At 55.5% G+C, this 11059-nt stretch overlaps 1 protein-coding gene across 1 annotated transcript in view; it reads right to left on the bottom strand.

The window, feature by feature from the left end:
• Nucleotides 1-9906, bottom strand: part of ADCY7 (adenylate cyclase 7) — a 45930-nt gene extending 36024 nt beyond the window's left edge. Inside the window, exons 1-2 of the mRNA XM_010855128.1 lie at nucleotides 8164-9906; nucleotides 7209-7283 (exon numbers count right to left, since the gene is read on the bottom strand). The gene's annotated coding sequence lies outside the window, so the exon portion shown is untranslated. The remainder of the gene's footprint in view (nucleotides 1-7208; nucleotides 7284-8163) is intronic.
• Nucleotides 9907-11059: the final 1153 nt, after the last annotated feature.

The following is an 11059-nucleotide window of genomic DNA, read 5'->3' as shown; positions in this document are numbered from 1 at the left end:
ACAGATGTGACAAGGAAGCCCACATGGAGAGCTGGAGAGAGAGCCCTGAATATAGCCCCGGGGCCCCCAGATCCAGCTCTGTCAGAGGCTCAAGCAACCCCAAGATGTTGACTCACAAGGGACAATCAATGCCCCCCCACGGCTGAGGCCAGAGTGAGCTTCCGGCACTTGCAACCAAGAGTCCCAAGGTCCGTGCTAGGCCTCCTGCCCCAGTGTGCTGTGTCCGGAAAGCCCTCATGGCCCCTTGAGGATCCAAGTCAAGAAAAGTTGGTTCAGAGGTGGGAGTAGGCCCCTGAGATGCAACCAGTCCTGGCTGAGACCTCCTCCGGGGAACCCTCCTCACCCCAACCTAGGTCTTATACCTTGGCCACCAGGTCCCTGACTGACCGGAGCAGCAGGAGGCCCAAGGCTGCAAGAGGCAGGGTGCTCCCTGCATCTTCTCCAGTGCCCTCCAGAGACTCCTGTGCAAGAGGAGTTAGGGAGCCCAGGGATGTGCTTAGGCAGAAACTGACAGCCGGGGAATCAAGCTTGCTCCCCCAAGCGGCCCCGGTGGGCTCCGCGCTCCCTGTGTCCCCAGGGCCTGTGACTGAGCGGGACAGACCATCAGAGAATCTACTGGGCATTCACTGTGTGCTCAGCGCTGTCTGAATCCGCATGCCTGCCCTGTAGGTGAGACTCCCGTGTCTCTTTTATGGATGTGGGAACTGAGCACAGAGACCTTCAGTTACTTGCCTGAGGTCACACAGCTAGTAAAACAGAGCCGGGATTTGAATACAGGCCACCCAGGATCCTGCCCATCTCCCTCACAGTACTAACATCCGCAGAGCCCAGAACATCTCCACATGCCAACCTCTTCCAGCCCTCCCTGTTTGCAAGGCTCCAGAGAGGGTTGGGGGCAAAGTGGACTCAGTCAAAGTACCTCTCTCTGCCTTCCAGGGGCAAGATCAGGCAGCCATGCCAGGGACCGTCCTCATAGCCAGCAAGACCAGGAGGGCCTCCTCCTCCAGGAAGCCCTCTGAGCTACCCTCACACACCGTCTTCTCCCTTCCCTGCAACCAAAACAGGACTGGGGTCTTCCTGTCAAATACTGATGGGCAGGGGTCCACATTCCTCAGCTAGAAGAGCCTGGAAGGAGGGTGCTAGGACCTCAAATTATGACTGCAGGAACTGGCCCTCTGGGTGCTCAGGAAACCCTTCGCCAGCAGAACTGCCTGATCTGGCAGCCCCCTCCCAGCCCTACCACACCCCTAGGGGAGTGCTAGCCCACCCCAGCTTTCACAGACACAGACAGGATACCCACTTCCTCACCCAAGCAGCACTGGCAGGAACCCAGCCCAGCTTCCTCTGGCCCTGCCCTAGCAGGCCCCGTTGCTGCACAGGGCCTGGTGGCCCCAGAAAGGGGAAGTGGGGCCTTGGGGTGTGAAGCGGGGCAGGCAGGCAAGCCTAAGGAGAGGAGAGGCCCCACTTGGGCCTCTTGGGCCAGTCCCTGCGCCCACGCTCTGCCCACGTGACCATACTGCAGCAGGCAGGAGCCCCCCAGCCCAGTGCCCCCCAGCCTAGCGCAGGGTGACTGGCAGACTTTCTGATCACGTTAATGTCACCTCCCTCAGGAGACCCAGAGCTCTGAGAGGGGAAGCCAGTAGCTGCTCTGCCGGCCCAGCACAAAGAGGCACCCGGGAACCTTCTCCAAGCCATAGCTTGTGCAGGAGCCCAGCCTCCCTCTGCCTACCCTTTTCTCCCGGCACTTGTCCCTGTCGAGTTCTTCCGAGATGCCTCTCAAACATCCCCGCACTGCCTCACCAAACTGATGTGGGATTTAAGTCCATGTCCTGCAGCTGGGCCCTGGCGGGTGCTTGAGAGACAGACAAACGGATGAGCCAAACTGAGCCCGGCAGAAAGCTGGAGAAAGCAGGCAGGGCGGCTTCGTAGGGGTTGGCACTAAGGCATAAGATGGTGAGAGCAGGCAAAAAGGCCTCCCGCAGAACAGGCAGCACCTGCCACGCCACACCTTCCCCAGGTGATCTGTGCCCGGCGGGGAGGAGGCCTGGGTTCGAGTCCCAGCTCTGTGCCTTTGGCCATGTGAGTGGCAGGCTCCACTCTCAGGCTCCACGCCTGTGTTTTCACCAGTAAGCTGATGGCCAAGGTAGGGGGAGAGTGAGGCACGGGTCCTCGTGGCCAACAGGCCAAGTTTGCGAGGACAATACAGCACATGTGCCCAGAAGCAAGCTCAGTTCCTAGAGCTGAGAAAGCCCAGCCATTAATCCCCACAAGAGAGACCGAGGTGCACAGGGGGCAGAGTCCCTAACAACCCTCTCCCTGACCTCCCCACCTCCGAGGGACAGCCTGCAGTGCCACCAGGCAGCGGCAGAAGCCAAAATCCCCCAACAGCATAAGTCCCCAGCCAGCCCTGCTCCCCAAGACCCCCAGGCTGACTCCAACCCAGCCTCCAGGGAGCGCAGGTGGCCACTCAGTCCTGGGGTCCAGACACCTGTGTCCCAGCCCCCTGGCTCTGCCAACATGCTCTGCAACCCTTACCCGATCTGGGCCATGGTTCTCCCTCTTGCAAAGGAAGTACTTTAAGTCAGATCTCAGAGGCCCAACAAGAAGTGCTGTCACTAGGCCCCAGAGGGCTAATCCTAGGGGTGGGGTAGGGAATTGTTCTTTGTTCCTGAAATCTGCCCTTCTGCTTCTCCTCCGGATTAGACATGACCTAGTCAATCCCTGAAACACAAACACCCCCAAGGTTCCAGCTGCCTGGGATAATAAATCTGCTCTGCCATCTCCTGCGCCAATTCTAACAAGGGTTAGGGACCGCCTGTAAAGAGTCCATCTATTCATTCACTCATCTTGACAGAGATCTGCACTCAGGGCTTCAGCAGATGTGCACCAACACCTTCTGTGTGCCAGCACCCAGGCCAGAGGCCAGGAGCAGACTCGGCTCCAGGCCCAAGTTTTCAGAAGGCAGAGACTTCAGTATCCGCTCCCCCTAGGTGTGCAAAGGGCCCTGCGCACAGCGGGTGTTCAGGCAGCAGTGTTGATTGACTGACTGCTCAACCAGGCTCTCATATCAGAAAGAACAGCTACATTTTCCCCGCACTCTTGCCTGAAATTCCACCATTAGTGATTCACTCCTTTAAGCCCTACCTTTACTAGGCTCCCCCTTTAGACTAAAACACGTTCACGCCCATGTTTCATTCCTGTTCCCTTTCCCCTTGACAAGGAAGAACAGAAAGGGGAAGTCTAGCTGGCCTTCAGAGACCTCCTGTGGTGCTAGTCCTGCCCAAGAAGTCAGAACAGTGGGCTTCCCATGACCCACCCAGTGGGTCCACTGGTAATGGTGGGTTTAACCCAGAGCAGCCACTGTCCTGCAGACGGCAAGAAAGATTTAGATTTAAGTCTTAACTCCCGCACTGCTAGTTGCCTGTTTAAAAAGTTAGCAAAACCCAGAGGAGGGAGAGAAAGCTTGAATCATAATTTATACTAGGATGATTTCCAAAGGGCAAGAAACCATGAAAGAATTCTCAAATAAGGCTGCAGTGACTAAGTCCTTTCTAACCCAACATGAAACCTAAAAGCATAATGAAAAGACTGATAAATTCATTACAATTAAAAAATTTTTTCTACATAGTAAAAGCAATCAAAAGCAAAACCAAAAGATGAACAGAAGATTATGGAGACATTTGTGATTTTTATTCCAAGGAGCTAATCTCCCTCATATGTAAAGAGTTCCTACAAATCAAAAAGAACAATAACTTAACAGAAAAATGGGAGGAGAGTATGAATAGAAAGTTCACAGAAGGACAATCCAAATCTCTCAAACATTTGGAAAGAAACTGGCTTCACCCATAATAGCAGAAATGAAAATTAAAAATACTGTGGAAAACCATTTTTATATATCTACTTGGCAAAGACCAAAGCATTTCACAAATCTGTGTTGGCCAGACGCGGGGGAAACAGACACTCACCCTGGCAGGCTTTAGATTCAGCACAGCCTCTGGGGTGGGCATTCTGGTCATACCTCACTGAGTCACTAACGTACACACACACCTTTTGACCTGGCAAACCTACAGCAAGTAATTTATCCTACAAACACTTTCACATGTGTGCAATTTGACTTACACACAAGATTACTCATTGCAGCATTATTTGTAAGTACGAAAGACTGAAAACAATGTGTGTATCAGTCTGGAGAAGGTATTGTCTGGTTGCTGCTGCTGCTGCTAAGTCACCTCAGTCATGTCCGACTCTGTGCAACCCCATAGATGGCAGCCTACCAGGCTCCCCTGTCCCTGGGATTCTCCAGGCAAGAACACTGGAGTGGGTTGCCATTTCCTTCTCCAATGCGTGAAAGTGAAAAGTGAAAGTCAAGTCTCTCAGTTGTGTCCGACTCTTAGCGACCCCATGGACTGCAGCCTACCAGGCTCCTCCGTCTATGGGATTTTCCAGGCAAGAGTACTGGAGCGGGGTGCCATTGCCTTCTCTGAGTAGAATCCTATGCAGCTGTCAAAAAGATACAGCAGCTTGAGCCATACTATGGCTGGGTATCCTGTGAAAAATCCACATGGGGAAGGTCACGCCTGGAATGGATTAGGACGGAACCAGGACACAGAAACACCAAAATTGCTACTTTAACAGAGTGAACAAATTTTCTCATTTTCAGTTTCTATTTCTATGGTTATAATATAGTTTGTGTAATTTTTAAAGTTTTCAATAGAAAAAAACAAGATCTATCATATACATAGTGCCTATCATTAACAATACTGCACTGAATACTTAATTTTCAACATGGTAGATTTTGTGTGTTCTTAGCATAATAATAATAATGATAAATTAAAAGCAGGGAGGAAACTTTGGGCTGTGAGGGACAGGCGTACAACAAAGATTGTAGTGATGGTTTCATGGGTGTATACATATCTCCAAACTTATCAAGTAGTACAAAATTAAAATGCACAGCTTTTTGTATGTCACTCATACCTCAATAAAGAGGTTTTTCATAAATAAAGTAAAAAATCAAGAAGAAACTCAAAGGGCACTATAAAGCGATTGATAACTGAAGTGACACTCTAAATATATTAACATAGACGTGTTCCTGGCATGTCAGAGTGGGTGTATATGTGTGTGCACACAGATATATAAATACGTATGTGAATACCCCAAACATAAATATATGTGTTAATCGCTCAGTCGTGTCCGACTCTTTGCGACCCCATGGGGTGTTGCCTACCAGGCTCCTCTGTCCATGTGATTTTCCAAACATAAATAGAGTGTATAAATCAAAGAGCTTCCCAGGTGGCTCAGTGGTAAAGAATCTACCTGCCAAAGCAGAAGACAGAGAGATGCAGGTTCAATCCCTGGGTCAGGAAGATCCCCTGGAATAGGAAATGGCCACCCCCACCAGTATTCTTCCTTGGGAAATCCCATGGACAGAGGAGCCTGGCTGGTACATTTCATGAAGTTTCAAAGAAGTGGATACAACTGAGCGACTGAGAATACACACACACAAACAAAATAAGAAAAACAGAAAAGTGAACCCCAGGTTCGTCACATCTAAGTTGCACGACCCTGAAAAAGTTACCTATCCTTTTTGAGCGGCAGTTTCCTCATTTGAAAAAAAAAAAAAATGGGGGAATAATGTTCTAACGCCCAGCACTTTGAGGGGATTCAGTGGAGGCGATGCAGGCAGAGTGTGGGGGCTGCACCTGGCACAGCATGCCCAAGTCAAGAGGACAGCTCTATTAGGGCAACAGAAAGGGCCTCGAGGGCTAGAGGCAGCCCAGATGCGGTCACAGGCCACAGCACTGAAGAGGTCAGCATTGAAGAGATCAGAGAGCTCTCTCCGGAAGTGGCGTGGCCTCTGGAGTGGACAGAGCAGCACCAGCTCCTCTGGGCTGCTTTCTGAGACTTGAGCAGGGTCATCCTCGCAGAGGCTGACTCTCTAAGCGGTGCCTTGCTGGGCTCAAGAGAGCATCTGTCCACTGGGTCAAGGAAGGTGGGCCTGAGCCAGAGAGAGCCTCCAGGCAGCATCGGGTCCTCACCCCCAAGGCCTCTAGGGCTGCGGAGAGGAGAGAAAGCACAATACCCCTCCCTCAAGGCATGCTCTGCACACCCCGAACCCGACGGGGAGACAGAGGGCAGGCAACAAGCCCGCAGGCGTCCTTGACCCATCAGCCTCTGAGCACCTGCTGCAAACAGGCGAAGTCCTTGCCTCCTGATCCCCACGGTGGGTTGCGGGTGCTCGCACTCTACTTTCAGCCAGGGGAACTAACTCTGCGATCTCAAGCTACTTGTCCAAAGCCTCCTAGCTGGGATGCGAAATCAGAACTGCCCACTCCAAGGCCCAGGCTCCGTCCGAACCCCACAGCGGCATCTCCTGATGTGTGCTCTGTCCAACCGCAAGGCCATGAAAAGCACACACACACAGCCGTGCACACGGAGCCGCACATGCGGGGCCACATACACCCCAGTCTCTAGTCACAGGCAGCACAGGCCTTACCATTCTCTTCCTCTTTCTCTCAAGATATCCAAGACTTAGTTGCTCAGTCATGTCTGACTCTTGTGATCCCATGGACTGTAGCCCAACAGGCTCCTCTGCCCATGGGATTTCCCAGGCAGGAATACTGGAGTGGGTTGCCATGCCCTTCTCCAGGGCATCTTCCCGACCCAGGGATCAAACTTGGGTCTCCCACATTGCAGGCAGACTCTTTGCCAACTGAGCCACCAGGGAAGATCCAAAATCTGCTTGCAATGTGGGAGACCCAGTTTCGATCCCAGTATGCTTGCCTGGAGAATTCCATGAACAGAGGAGCTCGGTGGGCTACAGTCGATGGGGTCCCAAAGAGTCTGACATGACTGAGCAACCACCACTTTCACTTTCAAAGATAGGCTGTACACATTAGCGAATTAAAGATTCTGAGAAGTCCTGTAAGAAAGCAAAGCTGCTGAATTAATAAACACGAGTAAACACTTGTCAGTCTTCTTGGTTCATGAGGCTCTTTTCTTATTAGATCTCTAATGAATCCTCTTTGGGAAATGCTGACTCCAGCATCTCAACTCAGGGACCTTCCCCCAAGAAGCATCATGAACAGCATGTCTGCCCCTTTCCTGACAGCCTGGGAGCTCCCTGAAGCTGGGGCCCAACTCCTCCACCACCACCTGACCCTGGGCTGGGTTGGATGGGCGGGCACACGGGGACCAGCCCTGAGTCTCACCTTCAGGGTAGGGTGCGGGGAAGACGGGAGGAGACCCTGCGCTCAGGCAGTCTTCAGCTGGAGAAACAATCCACCCTGGGGAAGAGAAAGTGGAAGAGAACACTAAGCAACCAGGAGAGACCCTCCTGTCCTACTTCCTGCCTCTCCCATGCCTTGCTTCGAAGTGCTCCCTGCCTCAGTCTCCCCACCTGCTGCAAGCAAAGCAGTGCAGGGGACACAGACCTAAAGAGCTCTGCCTCTAAGCCCTCTCTGGGCCTGATTCCTCCCAGGGCAGGAAAGGCCCCCAGGGCCTGCGAGGTCCCTCCTTGCTCAGGCGACTAGAGAAGTTCGCTGCAGAGAGGTGAGCGGGACAGGCAGATGGAGAGGCATCCCCACACAGAACTCAGCAGGCCCTACGGGGCTCACAGCCTCCCCTTGCACCCATGGAGCCCAGCAAGGTATTGTTGCTGAGTCCGGCTCCCGAAGCCACTGCCCAGAGACCCCCACCACAGAACCCAGCCCTCATCCAAGGGGCCGAGACCCCCCTTCCTCAAGGCTTCCTGAGAACGGTGTGAGGTCAAGGGGGCACATCAGTGGGGAGAAGGGAGAGGGCTGCCTGGTGAAGGCCTAGCCCGGAGCCCGGAAGAGCCCTTCTGCAAGGGAAGCAGCCCCAGCCGACCTCCCTCACACCCCCTGAAACCACAGCCTGGCTTCCGGAGCCGCAAACACAGGGGCTCAGGCACCCCTCCCCATGGCTCTCCCCCGAGCCCAAGTGCCCCCATTCCTAGCCCACCCCTTCCCTTCACAGACTGGTCTTCCAAAGCCAGCCTCCCCTGGGCACAGGCAGTGGCCGTGATGGAGCCTAGGTCCACGGCAGCCACATGCTCCCCCAAACCCAAGCCTCCCCTGGGATCTTCCCCAAGGCCTCCCCTCACCTGTCTGCCACCCCACGGTCAATGAGCTCCGTCCTACTCACCCCTGCCCAACACACTCCTCCAGTGCTTCCTGAGGCCCTCTTTGTGGCTGTGAGATTTGACTTTTTTCAGTTCCCCAAACAAGCCCCACCCTTCTGTCTCCAGGCTCAGGCAGCCTAAGAGCGCTGCCTACCTCTCCAGCCCCAGCCCCCTCCGCCTGACAAACTCCTACACGTCCTGCAGAGCCAGGCTGAGCGGCCACCTCCTCCAGAAGGGCTGCCCAACCTGGACTCAGAGCCTGCGCGTCCCACCACAGCACAGGAATCCTGGCCTGCCACCGCCTCTCCCAAGGCCGGTGTCTGGCCACACATTCCCCCGCTCTCAGGACCCAACACTGCCTGGCACATCGGGGACCCTCACCCCCCAAACTCACAAACTGAGTCAAAAACAGCCTGCCCTGGACTGCGGAGCCTGGGCCCCGAGCCTGGTGTCGCTAGTCCTGTCTGCATGAGCTTTGGCGGGTCACCTGCCTCTCTGGTCTCCCAATTCTCACCTGAGCGATGGGAACAAACACATTCCCTGGCTCCCCAGGCTGTTCTGGCAATGAAATGACCTAATGGCTAAGAAAATTCCTTATAATATCCAGAAACTTCTCACAGGGAAGGGAGTTGACCTTGCGGTGCTGTTTCTACCCCAGCCCAAGGCCCCTGAGCTGCCATCCAACGGGTGCTCACCAGGCTCCTGCCCACAGCAGGTACCAGGTGAGGTGCTGGGGTTACAACAAACAAGATGGGTGAGGGTCCCTGCGAGCCCCTGCTGCGGGGAGGGGAGAGACTAGACGTGGGCCACGTAAGCCCCTCGAGGCGAAGAAATGCCAGGGTGGGCGAGGGCCCAGCTTCAGGCCAAGCAATTGTAAACCCAGGAAAGCCTAGTGGTTGAGAGGCACAAGCTCTGAGACCAAACGAGCAAGAACCCCCAGCTCCACATCAGAGAGGCTGGGTGACCTGAGGCACATTAATTGACCTCTCTGGGCCTCGGTTTCCTCATTTGCAGGATGGACGTGTGATGGTACCTAAGGCTCAGGGGCCTGACCCAGAGGCTAGCACCCAGGGAGTGCCGTTATGTGGGGCCACCCCAGCCGGCTCCACACAGGAGGGGTGGGCCGGAGAAACTGATGTCACTCCCACTCCATCATCTCCAGCCCAGAAGAGAGAAAGAGGTGGGCTTTGCGGGGTAGGAACATAGCTGAGGACCAGGGTGCCTGAGACAAAGCCCTCACAGCAAAACCTCACTTGCCATCAGCCCCCAAAAGGCAGTTTTTCTCTTCTCTCACTCCCCTGCCAGAAAGCAGACTGGCAGAGAGATCCCAGGGTGCCAGCCCCTGTCCCAGGCCTGAGTGGGAGGCGCCGAGGCATCCCGTCCCCAGGGAACCTGGGCAGCAGCTCCAGGGAGTCTGGGTGTTTCAAAACAAGATGCTTCCCCATTAGGCCAGGGCCCCATTAAAGTAATGCCTCCAGCCAACTTCAAAGGGCTCCTCCTCCCAGAGCCAGATGGGGGCTTGAAGGAGATGCCTGAGGAGTAGGGCTCGGGGAGCAGGGATGGGCAGACCTGGGGGTTCCCTGGCCCGCACTGCAGGGAGGTGGATGGGAGGCAGAGTCAATCTGACTACTGCAGAGATGGGGAGACTGAGGCAGAAAGAGGGGCTGGCCACCCCAAACCCACAGCTCCCTGCTGAGTGCACCCAGGGGAAACGTGCCTCCAGCACAGCTCTGACCGGGAAAGCACACCAGCGTCTGGGCCTGTTTCCCCACCTGTGTAGGGAGGGGGCCGCACCCCAGGATCCTGGCCCTCTCCCCGCTCGGCCAACCAGTGACAGCAGGAGCCCCGGACCCAAGTCGGCTGCACCTGAGGTGGTGAACTAAGCCACTTTCAAGGGCAAGGAGGCTCAGATCCTGAAGACAGAGGCCTTCACCCAGTACTCTGGGTCCCGAAGATGGGGGGTGGCACCACTGCCTGCATCTCCCCTGGGGGCCTCCTGATGCCTGAAAGCCAGGCCCGCTATGCTGCTCGCCACCCACAAGTGGCACACATTCCCCCACATCACAGGCACCCCCACCATCATCCCCCCAGCCCAGCTCAGCAGACAGATCTAGAGGTGGGGCAAGGATGGGGGGTGGGGACGGGCGAAAGCCAGGAGAAGGGGTTTGAACGCAAACGGGACAGGAGGAATTGATCCATCTGCGTGTTAGGGGAATGCAGGAACCCGACAGGCCTCGTTTCCAGGCTCAAGGTCAGCCGTCCCAGCCGCTCTTCACCCAGGGTGGGCTCAGTCTAGCCCCCAGCACAGCACTCTGTTCAGAAAACACCGATGAAGCAAGACCATCAAAGAGATCAGCACACGGAGGTGGCCCCGGCCCTCGCGGGGAGAAGGGTCGCCAGAGAGGAGGCTTTCAGCCGTCTTTCGGTGAAAAGGTGACTTTTCACAAAGCGGGCTCACTCGGCCCCGCCCCGCCCCATCCTGAGGCCCTGTCGTGCTAGAGGTGCAGTGGGTGGGGATGTGGGCAAAGGGGCGCCTGGGGAGCAGAGATGCTGCAGCCCCGCAGGCCCACGCCAGGCATTGAGCAAGGCCCCGGCCGTGACAGAGCCCCTTGCGAAATCCGTGGGCCATGGCAGGTTGAGCCGGATGTCGAAGGCTGTCAGGTGGGCACCGGGCCACCGTCTTTGGAAGGTGATGGCAGGAGGAGCCACAGGTGGGCGAGTGAAGACTCCACAAGTGAGCCTGGGCTGGGAGGGCAGGGGCAGAGCTGCTGGGCCCCTCGGGCAAAGGAAGGGGGCTCGCCACTGCCAGAAACACGGGAGGCCTCAGTTTGCTGGTCTCAGATGCCTGGGAAGCATTTTTCAGGCCTTAAGTTTACCAGCAACCTGCCTGGGTGCTGCCATTTTACAGAGGAGAAAACT

Source organism: Bison bison, unplaced genomic scaffold (assembly GCF_000754665.1).
Source record: "Bison bison bison isolate TAMUID 2011002044 unplaced genomic scaffold, Bison_UMD1.0 scf7180017853731, whole genome shotgun sequence".
Taxonomy (NCBI): Eukaryota; Metazoa; Chordata; class Mammalia; order Artiodactyla; family Bovidae; genus Bison; species Bison bison.
This window is presented reverse-complemented; position numbering and strand designations above follow the sequence as displayed.